We start from the raw sequence: 16158 nt of genomic DNA on the forward strand, positions 1-16158 counted from the left end.
TTAAAACAATTTTTAAAGAATTGCTGCACCCACTCTAGTTACCTGCAATTCCAGGGTGAATTAATGATCCCTGTATACAGTTTATGCATTTGTTTTATACTGCACATCAATAAAAGCAATCAAATTCAAACCCATTCTCATTTATGGATGGAAACTTTGAGGCAAAACGGTAGAGCAGCTACCTTGTTATGAGTTATAGGTCAGTCATTTATTCAAGTCAAAGAAAATACTGCTGTACTTCCAGCTAAACAAGGTAAATACAGATATGACCCCACACTGCATCAACCTCCTGGCCTAAAAGTAGATAGTAAATGTCCATCCACTGATGAAATTATCCATCTTTTGGGGGGCAATCTGAAAAGACAGTAGACCATTACATCTGCTGTGGCAATCCAGCCCTGGTACAGAGAGAGCACTGTTAATGGGAGATAGAAACTCAAAGCACAGTTACATCATATTGACTGGCCAAGACAGACATGTGGTGCTGTCAGAGATATGTAAAAACATATCAAAAAGCTTTCTGCAGTGCAACGTGTTTTACAGGGGTTGAGGGGGGGAGGGGGGAATTGTCTCTCCTCTCCCTTGCTCTCCTCAAATCATAAAGTTGACATTCTCCTGACAAAATAAGAGATTTCAGCCTTTTGAATTCAGCACATTGAAATTCTGTACACTGCTGTACAGAGACTGATTTACTTGTACCTAACATTTAAAGGAGGGCATTCGTGGACATCAGGTGCGTTTTGAAGTACAGTGTGGAGGACAGAGAAAAGGAAAATGTTTTGCAGTAACTCTTTCCCTATTTCTGATCTTGCAGTATCTTGGAAAATAGGCATTCTGTGGGACCTCTCACTGAGAGTCTCGTTGCTACAAGGAGGTAACAGGCAGCAGTTGTGTCTTCCCTGGTCTGTACACACAATATATAGACATGGTGACCCAGCATAATGTTTGTAACATACAGAATGTCAGCAGGGTGAGCAGATGGAGAAAGAATGGAGTTCCTGCTGATATCTGTCTGCTCTCCTCTGCGCTCCGCTCCTGAGAGCCCCTTTAGGCCATAGCCTGGCAGGCAGCAACAAAGCCTACAAGAGGGTAGGTGAAACGACAGAGCAACAACAGATGGCAATCTCAACAACTCTAAATCCTGTAGGAGGCTTTGAGAAGTAAGGGAGCAGAATGGGGAGGTTGTTTAGAGATACCAAACTGCCCTACTCCCTTTTCTCATTGCAGTGTTCCACAAAAGGTTTAGTAACTGCCCTGTCCATATTTTAAACTTCTTTTTGAGGCCAAGTCCTTCAAAAAGTCACTCCGCATATGACTTAGCCTTCCTCCATCTCTAGTTTGAAGCAGGTGAATTGTGAACTGTTTGGGTGAGTTTCCCATTCTTGAGACCTGATGTCGGCATCAGTTCCCAGGGAGACCAAACAAGATTGTCTGTGTTCTTGGAAGTTCAGGAGCATTTGCAGGATTGATATAGATTGGTGCTGCACAGTCAAGGAGAGGTCGTTTGATATAGTCAGTAGATATGGCTATGAAGGACACTATGTAGTCTAATGACCTTCTATTGCAAACAGAAACAGCATAGACTGGGAGTACAAGAGAATTGGGAGGAAAGGAATAAAAGCCCAGTAACATAGAGGGAAAGAAGTAATACAGGGAGGAGGACAGAAGATAAGGACAAAGAGAGAAGACCAAATCCTTGTACTCACTAAAATCAGTGAAATGGAAAAATTTAAGCCTCTCACGAAAATAAAATATTGCGAGAGAGGGTCCTCCCAAATGTTTTCCTTTGTATTCTCAAACAGATAGGAAAAAAAGAGAGTCCTTGAAGCTAAACCTTATCTGGATTCAACTCCACTGCCTCCTATTTATTCTTCCCAAGGATCTGACTTCATAATTTGGAACAAAGATAATTTATATATGCATTTTTCAGTTGTGTTTTATTTAACAGAAACCTTTAACTGTGTTTGCTGAACAAAACTCAATCCAAAAGTAAAACAACTCCAGAGTAAAATATCTTGATAAATCTTAACCTCAAATACAAGCTCTACTTTTGGCCTTATTAACCCCCGAGACAGACTTTTCATTGATTTTCTGCAAGCGGGGTCAAGCTCGAATAACCTTCCTGATGTGAGCAACTTGAATAAAAGCAATGGAGTTCAGCAGGAGTTAGACACTGTGACTACAACCCCATATGAAGTCTGATTTGTTCTGTCTTACATGGAGGTTAATTAATGTTAGTTAGTTCACTTTAAAGTCAAAGGACTCCATGTCTTTCAGTGCTTTTAAAAATATCAAGCAAAACACAATGCTATGGGTTTAAAACAGGTCCCGGTGTGTACCCAGTGACAGGAGAATTCACACTGCTCAGTGGTGTATTCCTTGGTTTGTCTATGAGATTAACAGGGAGAGGTTTCTGCAAAGGGTGGCTCAGCAAAAACCTAACTTAGATGCATGCAATGACCCTTGTGGAAGCTATCACCATATTCCTTTATTTAGAGAGACTGTAGGGAGACTTTTGCTGAAAAAACAACAGCAACGGTTGGATATCAGCAGCAAATTTTCTGTGAATTGACTGCAATACCAACAAGCAATGCTTCTATCACTGTATCTAGAGGACTCTTCTTTGGCCATAATGTCTTGGGAAAATAAGATCCTGTAGTGCTTTTAATTCCTATGCCTGACACCACATCTACCAGATGTGTGAAAAACGTTGCCTTGTAAAATTAAATAAAATTAAATGAATAAACAATATTTTTTTTTAAAGCAATTGGAATAGCAATAATGACTAAGAGAAAATGTAGCCCTTCAGGGCTTCAAAATACTTTGCAAATGTTATCTCATTAACATTAAGTAAGGTAAATGCACAGTGTTTTTAGGCTTATTTAATGAATTTGGAGGGGGGGTCTTTTTCCCCCTGTGTCTAGCTATTAACATAATTTTGCAAATGCACTTTAATTATACATAAAAATAGAATAAATATTTTTGCAACATTTTGATTTAAACAAGCATTTAATTAAGCCCTATTAAGACCTGCCATATGCTTTGCATACGATAGGCTATTATAAGTGCACCTCCTCTGGAGGTTTTCAGCATTGGAGGAAATTACATTATTTGACATGGGCAGCCTGGTATGTAATTGACTCAAAATTACAGATGCAATAAATAATTATTATTAAAAACACATTAACATTGTAATAACTGGGTAGTCATTTTGATGGCTCTTAATAAGCCACTGTAGCTGAAAGTGCATCAAGCAGCACTTGTAAAGTACCGAGGATCTGGCAGGATTGCAGCTTCAATGGTAGTTAAAAAGTGTGTTATTCAAGTTACTGTCAATTTTTGAAGCTAGGGTACAGTTCCTTGTCACTACTTAGCTCGCTCCATGCCAGCTGTCAGGATGCAATCTTCTGAAGTAGTTTGCTTCAAACCACACAATGCTCAAACTTCATAAGGTATAGGGACAAAAAGACCAATAGCTCAAAAAGTTCATTTTCTTTCCCTGTAATTTCAACCAGTTCCTGTGAATTTTAATCTAGTACTTCATGCTTGACTTTGTGCCTGACTAAAGCCTAGCTTGTTTTTGGCAAAGCACATAGAAGGGAACCTAGATTTCTTCTAAAGGGAACTGGAGATGCCGCTCTACCTGAGAGGGAATGAGTTAAGTTCAGGTTTTGGCATTATTTTAAATCATCAATTAGTATTATTTTTCCTTTCATCTTTCATTTTTTCTTTCCTTTCTGTGAATGTTCTTTTCCCTTATTTTTATCTCTTTTTGCCTTCTGTCCATTAAAGGGAAAAAGGAATGAAAAAACAGTTGCTTTAATTTGTACTGAAATATTAACCCAAGTTAAAAGACTTCCATATACACGTTTTTGCTAACATTATGCGTTTCTTGTATCAGTATAGGTCATATCTTCTTTCATACAAGCATAGTTGCAGGCACTTTTATAGTGCTTACTGTGTCCACACTATAGCAGAGGTACTGTTAGAGCTCTACCTCCTTTTCCATGAAGACTTAGCATTTCAAACCCAGCAGTGACACCGAAAAGGATAATTCCCCCTACCCATTAATGAGTGTTAAACTCTTCTGGGACATTTCAATTTACCACTCTGTTTGTGTGAGTTAGTCTCCAAAATGTATTAAGCAAATGCAGTCGGATTAGGTTAAACCTAAGTTCAGATCATTTGCCTGTGACAAACTGGTTGATTTATCCATGTGATTAGAGGTCCATGATGAGAACTGGCTGTCAGCAGATGTATGAAGACAAGCAGATAGGAGTAGTAATGTTTCCTTCTGGTACTTCTGGAGTACATTGCTCTACAACCTGAATCCTTTACTTCCTATAACTGAACTTGAATGCCTACCTTGGTTTTTAACTGGCATTTCACTCACTTAGCAAATGCAGCTGCTCCACATATTGGCTTCTGTCCCTGGAGTTCAAAGGTGCTGGGACCCTTGCAGAATCAGCTGGAACCTTCTCCAATAAATGTGTATTTTCACTGACTAAAGGAATGTAAGTGTCTTAAAGTTTGTGTAGCGTGCTAGGAGGTAAGTTAATGTTGCCCCGGGACTATTTCCCATATTGCTGCATGATTCTCAGTTACAGTACTCAGAGGAAAAATTCAGCTTAATGAGCACTAATGAATCACAAAACCTCATGTTATACAGAACAAAAACCTGACCTAGCAGCTTTTTATTTATTTATTTGAATGACAAGATAATAAATACTTGGTGGTCATGTGTGAGCACACTAAATTTTACGTGGTTAGGCAAATTGAGACATTTGTGTATTAGCTGTATTGCCGTGCTGTTCTTTCCATATCCAGAGCAATTTTCCCCTCCCTTAGGATGGTGACTGTATTCCTTGACCCTCAGGATTACAGACTGTGACCACACATCTGCTACCTTTGCCCATAACTAGAGCCATTGACTTCTGGGTACAATTAATCTCTTCTTATCTGAACTACATGGAAAGCTAGCTTTATGATAAACTCATTTTCTAGGTTTCTTTTATAGCTACGAGAAAGAGGCAGTCACCTCAGAGGGTGACTTATGCCACCAGCTGTAGACACCTGACTTAAGTAAGGTAAGCTCCACTGTGGAGACACTTGCCACTTTTCCAGGAGGTGTGTGGAAGAATCCAGACAACTAGCTGAAATAGAGAAAGGGTATTTAAGTATCTAGAAATGGTTTAACACAGTTCTCCCTCCTGCCTTTATAAGGCCTTATCAATGCTCTTCTTATATTTCATAGAGAATCTTAGGCAGTATTCCAGTAAAAAATATTACTGTTAGCCTAAATCATAAATTAAAACCAATTAATTTTTAATTCTAAAACTTATTTTTCTTTTTTTTCCTCTCCTGCCTTTTAATATGAGTTTTCTCTGCTTTTCCATCTAGATTTCAGTTTTTCTTCTCACTTTTCCCTTTTCGTCCTGGTCTCTCTTTGTAACATTGTGACTTTAAGTCAAAGGAAATCTGTACAGCCACTATAGCTATCCAGTCGTAGCTTTTCTTCTGCCTTCAACTACTTGGTTGCACACCCTCTTGAGGAACAGGACTATTGTTTAAATAGGTGCAGAGACTAACCTGGCTGAAAATGAAAAGGAGAAGAGAGGAAAAGGAATTATTTCCAGTGGAACCATTTTATTATATTGGCTCATCATATGGCTCAAAGACAAAGGATGGATCGAAAATGATTGTCCAGAATGTGGGGTTCCCATCAAGAGTACAAATTTAAGTCAAAATCATGTGACCATGTAACCCAGCCTTTGTGATTCCACTTGTCTGCTTCCTGATAGAATTAAATACCTTCTCTCATTTGCAGTGTGCGCTTCTCTGCCAGTGTCCAGATTTTGGTATGGACAGGCTGATCAGCAATTGCATTTTGCTAAGAGTTTTATTTCCATTTTTACCTTGCTAATGACCTTTATTTAACTAAATTCAAGATGCTGATAGTTTTGACACTATGTATGAAGAGGTTGAAGGACACACATGAGATTCAATTTCTCTTTGTTTACTGTCATTCTTGCTCTGGTTTGTCTAGGTGTATATGCTGTAAAATAACTGAGCTTACCAACACATTTCCAGGTTGTGACACTCCAGTCATCCAAACTGCATGTACATGACTTCAGCAATGGGGTTTTTTTTCTGGAGAGAACCAGCTAGGTATGGCTAAAACAAAATGGAAGTGTAGTCACGAGGATCATTTATTTCCAGGACAACTAAATGCAAACAATATAGACAAAATCATGCTATGTCTAATTTCCTATGCCTTATAAAACCTACCTCATATGACCTTGCCCTCTCAAACAGTTCCTGTTTTCCTCATGTCACAAGCTACGACATGAGATACATATACTATAAAAATATTACTTTGGTAGGCTGTGATACAGCCTTTAAGACTATTTCAAGCACTTGAAAAATAAACACAAACATACCCACAAAATAATTTTGTCTACAGAGGTACAACATAAGATTTGGAAGAGACCAGGGCTAAATGTCATGTAATGTGGATATGGCTCTCATAGAGACTAGCCAAGGACCTAACCTGTGGGTCATAAGTTTTCTGGGGTATCTACTATTAGTAGAGGAGATACAGTAGATGTAATTTATGACGTTTCGTTTTTTAGTTATTTCTTCTCTAGAAGGTAAATATGCCTATAGTGCTGGACATACATAGGCAGTTGAAACCAGCAAATTATAAACTTAACCTTTATGACACATTCAGCAGTGCACACATACAGTAAGTAGAGCCAGATTCAGAGGAAGAGATGGAACGAGCTAGATATCTTACGCAGGTAAAAAGAGCTTTTAGGTTCTCAGAGCTATCCACGTAGTGGATGTATTGAGAAAGAGGTTTTATGTGATTATTTATCACTCTTGAATGATAGCATGCAATGAAATAATGAGAATGTAAGTTGTGTATTTACATGCATAGGATTAGAAGAGATGCTGAAAGTTATTTTTAGGATTTTTTATTTGACAGTAAAGAAATACAAATATTTTAGGATTTTACTGATTTGGATTTTCTGCAATCAGCATGGTATTCTGATACACATCATGCTGAGTCTATTAATAATATATGTAGAAACTTGTTGGCTTCTGCACACTGCAAAGAGAAATACCTGTAATTAAGCATGTGGATTTCTTACTTGCTACTGCATCAGTATTTTTTCTTTTTATCGTTAAGAAGAATAAACTGTTGATGTTTTCTTCCTCCAACTTTTTGCTGTAACATGAACTAGTAAATCTGATCTTGCAATTATTGAGTTTGGGTTTGTCAGTGCCTTGTTGTTCTTAAACCTACCCAGGGGCATTATGGGGAGGAGGAGCTTGTTTTGACTTTTTTAACTCAGTGAAAGGGAATCATATCAGTCAATGGTACATCTACTGAAGACATCCACCTCACAAAGAAAAATGAGTTGAAACAAACTAATACAACAGATGAATGCTTACCTAAACACTTATTTTCTTTCCATAGAGCAAAGTCTTGTACATGCATTTGAAGAACTCACCCTCTGGAAAATCTTTGAGTTGTCAGAAGCCATAAGTCCTCTAAATACCTTTTAAACCTTCAACCTCGAAATGGAACCTGATAAATTACCCCCTGGGTCACAGGCTTCGGACTGACATCTCACTGATGAAAATCTGTTCACCCATCCAGGAAAGATGCTACAGAAGTGCATGTGGACGGACACATGGGAGAAGATTGATGTTAAGGGCAGATGTAAAACATTTTCAAGTCAGCTTGATATAAAGGTCAAATCTTTGGCCTGTTTGCTTTCATATTCATTTATTTAAAGGACCGTTTGTCCCCTGTTGCTTGCCTACAGGATATTTTAATTTGCATTTATATGCCTACCCACAGACTACAGTTGTGCGGAGTCAAATCTGCAGTGGGGAAAGAGAAAAACATTTTCTTTAAAGCAATCAACCAGCAGACAGTGTTTGTTGAATAAGGCTTGTACCGCAAAGACCAGCTCAATCTAATTATAAGCATCTCATTTCCCATGAGCAGCAAGAAATGTTTTGCTTGGTTCAAGGCTTTTGGAGACAGCCAATCCATGGTGTGACTTTTGAAACAGAAACAGTTCAGTGCAGATGGTCTCTGTGATTTGACAAAATAATGATTCACTTGAGCTAACCAGTGTGCAATTGCTCTGAATTTAACTAGAAAGAAATACAGAGATGATCACAGGCTTCAAGTCCTAAGCTGGCACAATGTGGTGTCTAATGGAGAGCTCTGCAGAATTGAAAGCACCACAAAAATAAGTAACTCAGTACTGTTTTCTTGTAAAAAAAAAAAAAAAAGTAGCTTTTTGCTAGGGGCAATTTCATTAAATGCAATGAAACTTTTCTTCTTTTTAAATGTAGCTGCCACTGCATGCAACATGGAGTGGAACATGAATGAAATTCTACTGTCACTGCACTAGTATAAATCAAGGAAGACTTTATTTAAGTAAGTGAAGTTTCAGCTGTTTATTTGACAACCAAGTGCTGTAGATAAAATTGTCTAAACAGTTCATTGCCCCATAATGCTTTGCTGGTATAAATAAGTGTAGCTTTCCTAGCTTCAGCAGGAGATTTCCCAGTTTATACCAGATGATATATAGAGAGTGGAAGAGGTTCAAAGCAGCCAGCTGCATGACTTTGAACTTGGTTCTAATCCTTATCATATTTTCGGCATTTTAACTGCTGCTAGCTGTGTTATATGGCTATTAGAAATGTCTTTTTATATATTGAGTATTTCATCTGTGTGTCTGAGTATTTTAAGGACAAGTGTTCGTACTAGCTACTCTGAGAAAGTGAGATCAGAACAGAAATCTGGAGAAATAGACCTAAGATAACAAAGGACTTTGATACAGATACTGAACATCTAACAGTGATCAAACTCCTGTATAAAAAGAATGTGTAGGTATTTGATTCTAAATCCTGTTGTCTGTGAGAACAGATGCACTTCTGTGTAACACCAGAAGTGTTCAGTAACTTGAAGCTTTTATTTGATAAAAGCTGGTTGAACAGATCTTAAAGTTTGAACCATGCTGACTTAATTGCTAGTCTAGGACATGAGCAGAACCTAAAGAAGATAGTAAAAGTGTTTTTTCTAAAATTCAAACTATTATACTAGTGATGACTGAAGCCAGACTATATGTATGACATAAAGCCCAATGTCTTTCAAAAGAAAGCACTTTGCAAGGGCCCTCCTGGAACAAATGAAGCTGATTTTACAGTCCTTGTATTCAATAATATCCTTATTGATTATGAAACAGCAAAATTCTTTCAAATGAAGGATCATGTCTAGAGGAAGTTGTACTTTCAAGACACCTACCTAGATCTCAGGAGTGTTCCAGTAACAGGCCAACTCATACCAATGTTGACTGAGTATTTCTGCTCCACAGTTTGAAATACTTGAGGTGTTCATTCTGTAAGAATTATCAATATGACTTTAGTATAAATTACTTGACCTATACTAATTTAAATGTAAGTTGTATACTACTATATCCTGTCTTGACAGTGTTGTACTACTCTGAATCTTTAATGAGAACTGTGAATACATCAATATGAGAGGATATATTTTCTTACATGTGCCTTCATATACTGGATCCTCCATTTACATAAAGAGTGTTTTTCCAAGTCTTTAATGTATATGAACAAGGGCAGAGAAGGACCATGTCACATGTTTAAGAGCTATAACATTATTTCTGTGTTATTCTAAATAAGTGTGAGTAGTTTTTTTTAAGATTGCATACACTATATGTTTTCCCAGAAAAAGGTCAGGAAGACATTATCTGTAGTTTTATTTTAAAAGCATCATGAATTATTTTTCCTTGGCCAAATAAAAAATTAAAAGAAACTACTGTGTCTTCTGTAGTGCTGAAAGGAAGGGCTCTGTGAATCAGAAAACCTGGACTTGCTGCAGGCTAATTACTATGCCTCGCAGACAAGTCACACAAGACAGCCTTTTTTGAAGAACACTATCATAGATTTCTGATAGCGTGTCTGCAGAAGTGCCACCACATCATTCATGCAGCAGGCAAAATTGATTTTTGCAGAAAACCTTTACATCTAAAGGAAGGAAAAGAAAAAAAAATCTCTGAGCTTGTTGATGTACGAGAAAACCAGGTAAAAAACAAATTCTTTTAACAGATCATGGAGTAGAGCTATCTGATTAGCAACAGTAGTAATTCGCGTTATATATTTGACCACTGTAAGATAAAGTGATTATAGCCCTAATACATTGCAGGAGTTAATGATCCCAGCTCACACTTGTTTTTTAATAAAATTCTTTGAAAGTAGTCATGGATTGACACATGCCTTAATCTCCCCTGATATGGGAAAGGACAGTCATACACCTGATTGTGGATTGTGTGCTCATAATTGAGATGCATCTGAGCACTTGAGTGTTTCCTCCAGGGGAAATTTAATGGGATCATTTCATTGTATACTTCTCAGCAGCATCAAACAGTGGTTTGAATTCACAGAAATTTTTTTAAATATTTGCTTGTCAACAGCAAAGTTGCTACGGCAACTGTATCAGTGTAAGTCCTTTCAGATTTGAGTTAGATTCTGGTTTTATTAATTTGCTGTTACACTTGATACCTCTGCTTATTAAAACATTCAAAGGTCAGACTCCACAGTAATGTGTTTTTTTTTTAAAAAGAGACAAATCTTTAGCGTATTTTCGTCTAGTCCCATGGGAGCCACTGTTGCTACTTTCAATTAGTCCCTGTCTGATTCTTAAGACTCCTGCATATAGATTATCAATACTCAATTCATGTGCACATTGAAAAGCATCTAGTGGCATTTGAAATGTCCTAGGGTATCTTGTTGGTCCTTCAACTGTCATGCCAAAGGGCTTAAAGTGCTTTACTATGTCCTGAAACCTCTGCAGATGTCTCAGATACCTTATGGCTTCTCAGATAACATTTGACCTCGACATGTGAACAATTTAATCAAGCCTTTGCTACATCCTTCCTAAGTTGTGGAAAGTATCACTACTAGCATTAACTAGAGATTTAATATATATTGCTAGAGTTTCCCAATGTGTTTTGCACCAAAAGCAGAGTGCCTGGGTGTGGTGGGTTGGCACCAGCTGGCAGCCAAGCATCCCTGCAGCCCTTCGCTCGCTCCCCTGCCTCAGCAGTAGCAGGGAGGGAATAGGAAGAACGAGAGTGAGAAAACTTGTGGGTCAAGCAGGCAAAACAGAGTCAACTTGAGAAAATTAATTTATTGCCAGTTAATATAAATATATAATTACTGAATTGGGTATTGTGAAATAAAACAAAACAAAACAAAACAAAGCAAAACAAAACAAAACAAGAAAGAAAAAGAAAAAACTTTAAAACACTTACGGAAAACACACCCCTCCCTCCTTTCCCAGGCATAACCTCACTCCAGGCACGTCTCCTCCCTCCTTGTTATTGCCACAGGTTACTCTCTGTCCCTTTAGTGAGGCAACAAGCAGCATGCGGGCACTGCAGTCAGGACATAACAGTTTCTCTCTGCCGCTCCTTCCTTCTCACTCTTATTCTGCCCTGGCATGGGTACTCCAAGGGCTGCAGTCCCTTCGAAGATATCTGCTCTGCTCTGTCATGAGTCCTCCACAGGCTGCAGTCTCTTCAGGGGTATCTGCCCCACCATGAAGCATCTCCTACTCCCTGACCATGGTGTTCCTTCTGTTGTTTCTCTCTGATTCTCTGCCCATCTTTCCAGCATCTTTATCTCTTATTTAAATATGTTTTCATGGAGGCACCACAAACTTCACTGACGGGCTCAGCTTTGGCCTGCAGTGGATCCATTGCAGAGCTGGCTGTGGTGTCTGGCACAGGGCAGCCGCTGACCTCTTCTCACAGAGGTGTCCCCTGAAGCCTCTCATTACCAAAACTGTATCACCTACTCTCAATACAGTAGAATCTGAAATTTCCTTGCAAATAGTTTCTATGCTCTGCATTATCAACTTTACTCTTCCTGGGGACTGTACACATGAGTAAGGATGTGTTAGAACTGTGGGCAAATCATCTTGTTTCTGTTATCACCAGGTTTTGACTTGCAGCATGTCCCAAAATAAAGGAGGGTAATAACTCTAAATTCCTGTAAAAGTGACCTAGACATTGCGTAGCTCTCCTACCTTCAGTCCCCTGATAATTAAGACATGAGGGTGAGATTTGGCTTGAAATTAAACCTGCTCATAGATTTCTCCATGTGAGCTAGGGGGTTGATTTGTCTGCCTTATGGCTCCACAGGAGATGAGTATCATATCTCCTGTGGGGATCTAGGCAACTGCCTCAAGTCCCCAGGTGGTCCTATTTAAGTAGATGCCCTCTGTGGACAATGGAAGTTAGAGGTTTCCACAGGGCAGTTCAATATGCCCAAAAATGAATACCTAAGACAGCTGGAATGAGTCATCTTCTGTAAGTGAATCCCCTCTCAATGACTATGGAGATGAGCAGCTTAAAATAAACTTCCAAATCTCTTCTGGCTTAAGTTCAGATGAACCTCAGCCCTTGTGCTGACATGCACGGAGGTGTTTGCTACATGGCAATTTACTGGCATCCTGAAGCAAATGAACTGGCAGGAGACAAGACAGTGCAGCTAAATCAGGACATGGAAATTAAAATAGACTAGCAGTAGGTAGCTTGGCGTTCAGGAACAAAGACATAATAAACAATTGAGTGGGGCTACTGTGCAATGGTTGTCTTCATTGCAGAGTAGTTGTTATCCACAATGCTTCCAGCAGTTCCTGAGTTAGGAAACACAATTGGGTTAGGTCCTGACATAATATCAGGGTCAATCTTCAATAGATATCATTCCCTTTTCACCTACTCCTTTGCAAGAAAACCTAAGCACATAGACAAGGAGAAAGGTGTGGTGCACCACAGTAAGACTTCTGGTCTTGCAAGCCATGAGACAGAGCAGTAAAGTGGATTAGGAGTACACCAGACCCTGCAGTCAATGTATGTCAGGTCCCTTCTTGTAGTGTGGTTAGTATGGCTCAATACCATATGCTCATGATTATGCTGGACTACAGAATTAAATATTTCTTCAGTGGGAGGACTCACTGACTGACATTCCCTTTGAGAGCCAACTGTATTCAAAACCTAGAAATGGGTTCATGGTATTGTGCAAAGACTTTTTTTTATTGCGTGACTTGAAAGCCAAAGGTAGGGGAAGAGACTGCCTCAACAGTGGTGGGTGGAACAGAACAGGGAAATCTAATCTCCCTTCTTTGCATCATTTTATGTCAGGAATTAGTGGGGAGAGATGCATCTTTTCTTGGAAGTGGGGTCACTTTTGCTCTACACCTCCGGTACATGAAATAAAGCTGCTGGGGAGATCAGGCTGCATTAAATTAGAAATAGGCTAAACTCAGTGCCACAGAGACAGCGTAAACAACCAATGCCTGCTGAAGTCCTCTTGTCTCTAGTAAACCTACTGTATCTACTACAAGTATTGTAAGTGCAAAGACACTTGGGAAATACACGGATTTGCAATTTGTACTGTTTTTTTTTCTGCTCCAGAGAGCACTTGCAAATCCATTAGGCATTTTATAACAAAGTTCTGTGGCTCCCTGTAGTTACAACAGATGAGCAATAGCCATACTATCAGTTCTTTCTAATAATATCCCTGAGTTAGAAGAGAATCAGAAGGATATTATGACACTGGACTGGACAAAAAGGTGAGGATATTGCCTGTATAAAATTAATACACTGTGTAAAAGCCTACTTTATTTTTATTAATTGAAAAGCTCCATTAACTTAAAAGGCAAAAACAATGGGTGGTAAATTCTTTTTTTCAGGGTTAATCTTCCGTTGAATGGAAAGGGCGCATTATTTGCCTTCCATTGAGGTGATATTAAAGTTATATTCCTAAATGTTTACACAAAAGTGATGTTGCGTGAAAAATGAGGTAGGACTTAATACCCTTTAACCGGGAATTTATTTTGCATGGGATGATACAATATGGATCACCAGGATTCCCTCCCCAGTGTAGGGAATATTTTGAGGTAATACAAAATTGACACCATACAAATGAAAACATCATGTTCTGCAACTTCATTTCTCTTTGAAGTATTCATGCAGTCTTCCTTGTTACAGTATCCTACTATTTCATAATCATTCATAGACTTTACCCCCATAGCAGGTCTAGCAATAAAAAACAGAACAGGTCAATTTATTTGTAATTTATGCAAGGTCACTCAAGAAATGCCTGTTCAGGAATCAAACTCAAGCTTCTAAATTCCCTGTCTAGACTATTGACTATTTAATTCCTTATCTGGTAACAGTTTTAGAAAAAACAAACAAACAAAACACACACAAAAATAAACAACAAACTGGACTTGCACAGAATGAAATTACAACAGTTTTACAAGCTACCATGTGTCAATGGAGCTGTGCAACTTTTTGTCTGAATACTTGTTACCTGCACCAAATCTGACATTGAACTTATCTTAGCCTATTACAAAAGGGGATTATACTAAATTATTGCCGTCAGATAAGAGTGTATATAGGAGCCGTTACCACCGCTCACCTAACAAGCCAACCTCATGAAGTTCAATAAGGCCAAGTGCAAGATCCTGCACATGGGTCAGGGCAATCCCAAGCACAAATACAGGCTGAGCAGAGAATGAGCAGCCCTGCCAAGAAGAACTTGAGGGTGTTGGTTGGTTGATAAGATCATCATGAGCCATCATTGTGCACTCACAGCCCAGAAGACCAACTGCATCCTGGGCTGCATCAAAATAAACACGGCCAGCAGGTTGAGGGAGGGGATTCTGCACCTCTGCTCCACTCTCGTGAGACCCCACCTGGAGTACTGCATCCAGCTCTGGGGCCCCCAACATAAGAAGGACATGGACCTGTTGGACTGGGTCAAGAGGAGGGCCACAAAGATGAGCAGAGGGCTGGAGCACCTCTCCTATGAGGACAGGCTGAGAGAGTTGGGGCTGTTCAGCCTGGAGAAGAGAAGGCTCTGGGGAGACCTTATAGCAGCTTTCCAGTACTTAAAAGGGGCCTACAGCAAAGATGGGGAGGGACTCTTTATCAAGGAGTGTAGTGATAGGACGAGGGGTAATGGTTTTAAAAAGAAAGAGGGTAGATTTACATTACATGTAAGGAAGAGAATTTTCACTCTAAGGGTGGTGAGACACTGGACCGGGCTGCCCAGAGAAGTTGTGGATGCCCCATCCCTGGAAGTGTTCAAGGCCAGGTTGGATGGAACTTTGGACAACCTGGTCTAGTGGAAGGTGTCCCTGCCCATGGCAGGGGGGTTGGAACTCAATGATCTTTAAGGTCGCTTCCTACCCAAGCCATTCTATGATTCTATGATTCTATGATTCTATGATTCTATGATTCTATGATTCTATGATTCTATGATTCTATGATTCTATGATTCTATGAACATGTGTTGACTTCTTTGCAGGTGTCCTTGAAACCTGGCATGCCTATTGCTGGAACAAAATGTCATGAGGATTATTGTAAATGTGACATTTGGCAGCAGCCAGGCTTCAAGCCCCAATTGCACAAATATGCAACAAGAGATTCTCCATGCCTGAATTATTTCATAACCTACAGGGACAAGCCACAGACAGGAAAGAGCTGTCATGCAAGCAAAACTGGCAGGGGCAGGGATTTAAAATCATGAGTAAGCTACAGGGTGTTGATATTGGGAATCCAAATTTATTTCTTTAATGTAACTTAATTTCAGTTTTTAGTTATTACTTGTTTTTATTTAATATAGTAATTGCAACACATGCTTTAAGTGCAGTGAGGATGTGAGAAGTGAACGAAGAGAACGTGAAGAGAAGGATAGAGAGTATGTTGGATGAGGCAGAGTGTAGAGAAAAAAAGTAAAAAAAAAAAAAAAGCTGGGAAGAGAATAATGGGGATTTAGAATGAGAATAACATGAGGCCAAAGTAGGGAGCAGACCAGAAAGTTTTCACTAACATTTTAAAGTTGCTTAATGACACCTGTAATAAACACAAAGGTCACACAAACATTTGCCTGGCCCATCTCATATGTTCCCTCATAAAAGATGTGGTTGTGAGCAAAGGTGGAAGAGGAAGTAGTAATAGATGAAGAATCACTCTAGACTTTTAGTTGTTCGACTGGAGGTGCCTCGTGGAGACCTGGTCACGGCTGAGATCTTTGTATCATGGA

This window comes from Vanellus vanellus (assembly GCF_965231255.1).
Source record: "Vanellus vanellus genome assembly, chromosome: 4".
Lineage (NCBI taxonomy): Eukaryota > Metazoa > Chordata > Aves > Charadriiformes > Charadriidae > Vanellus > Vanellus vanellus.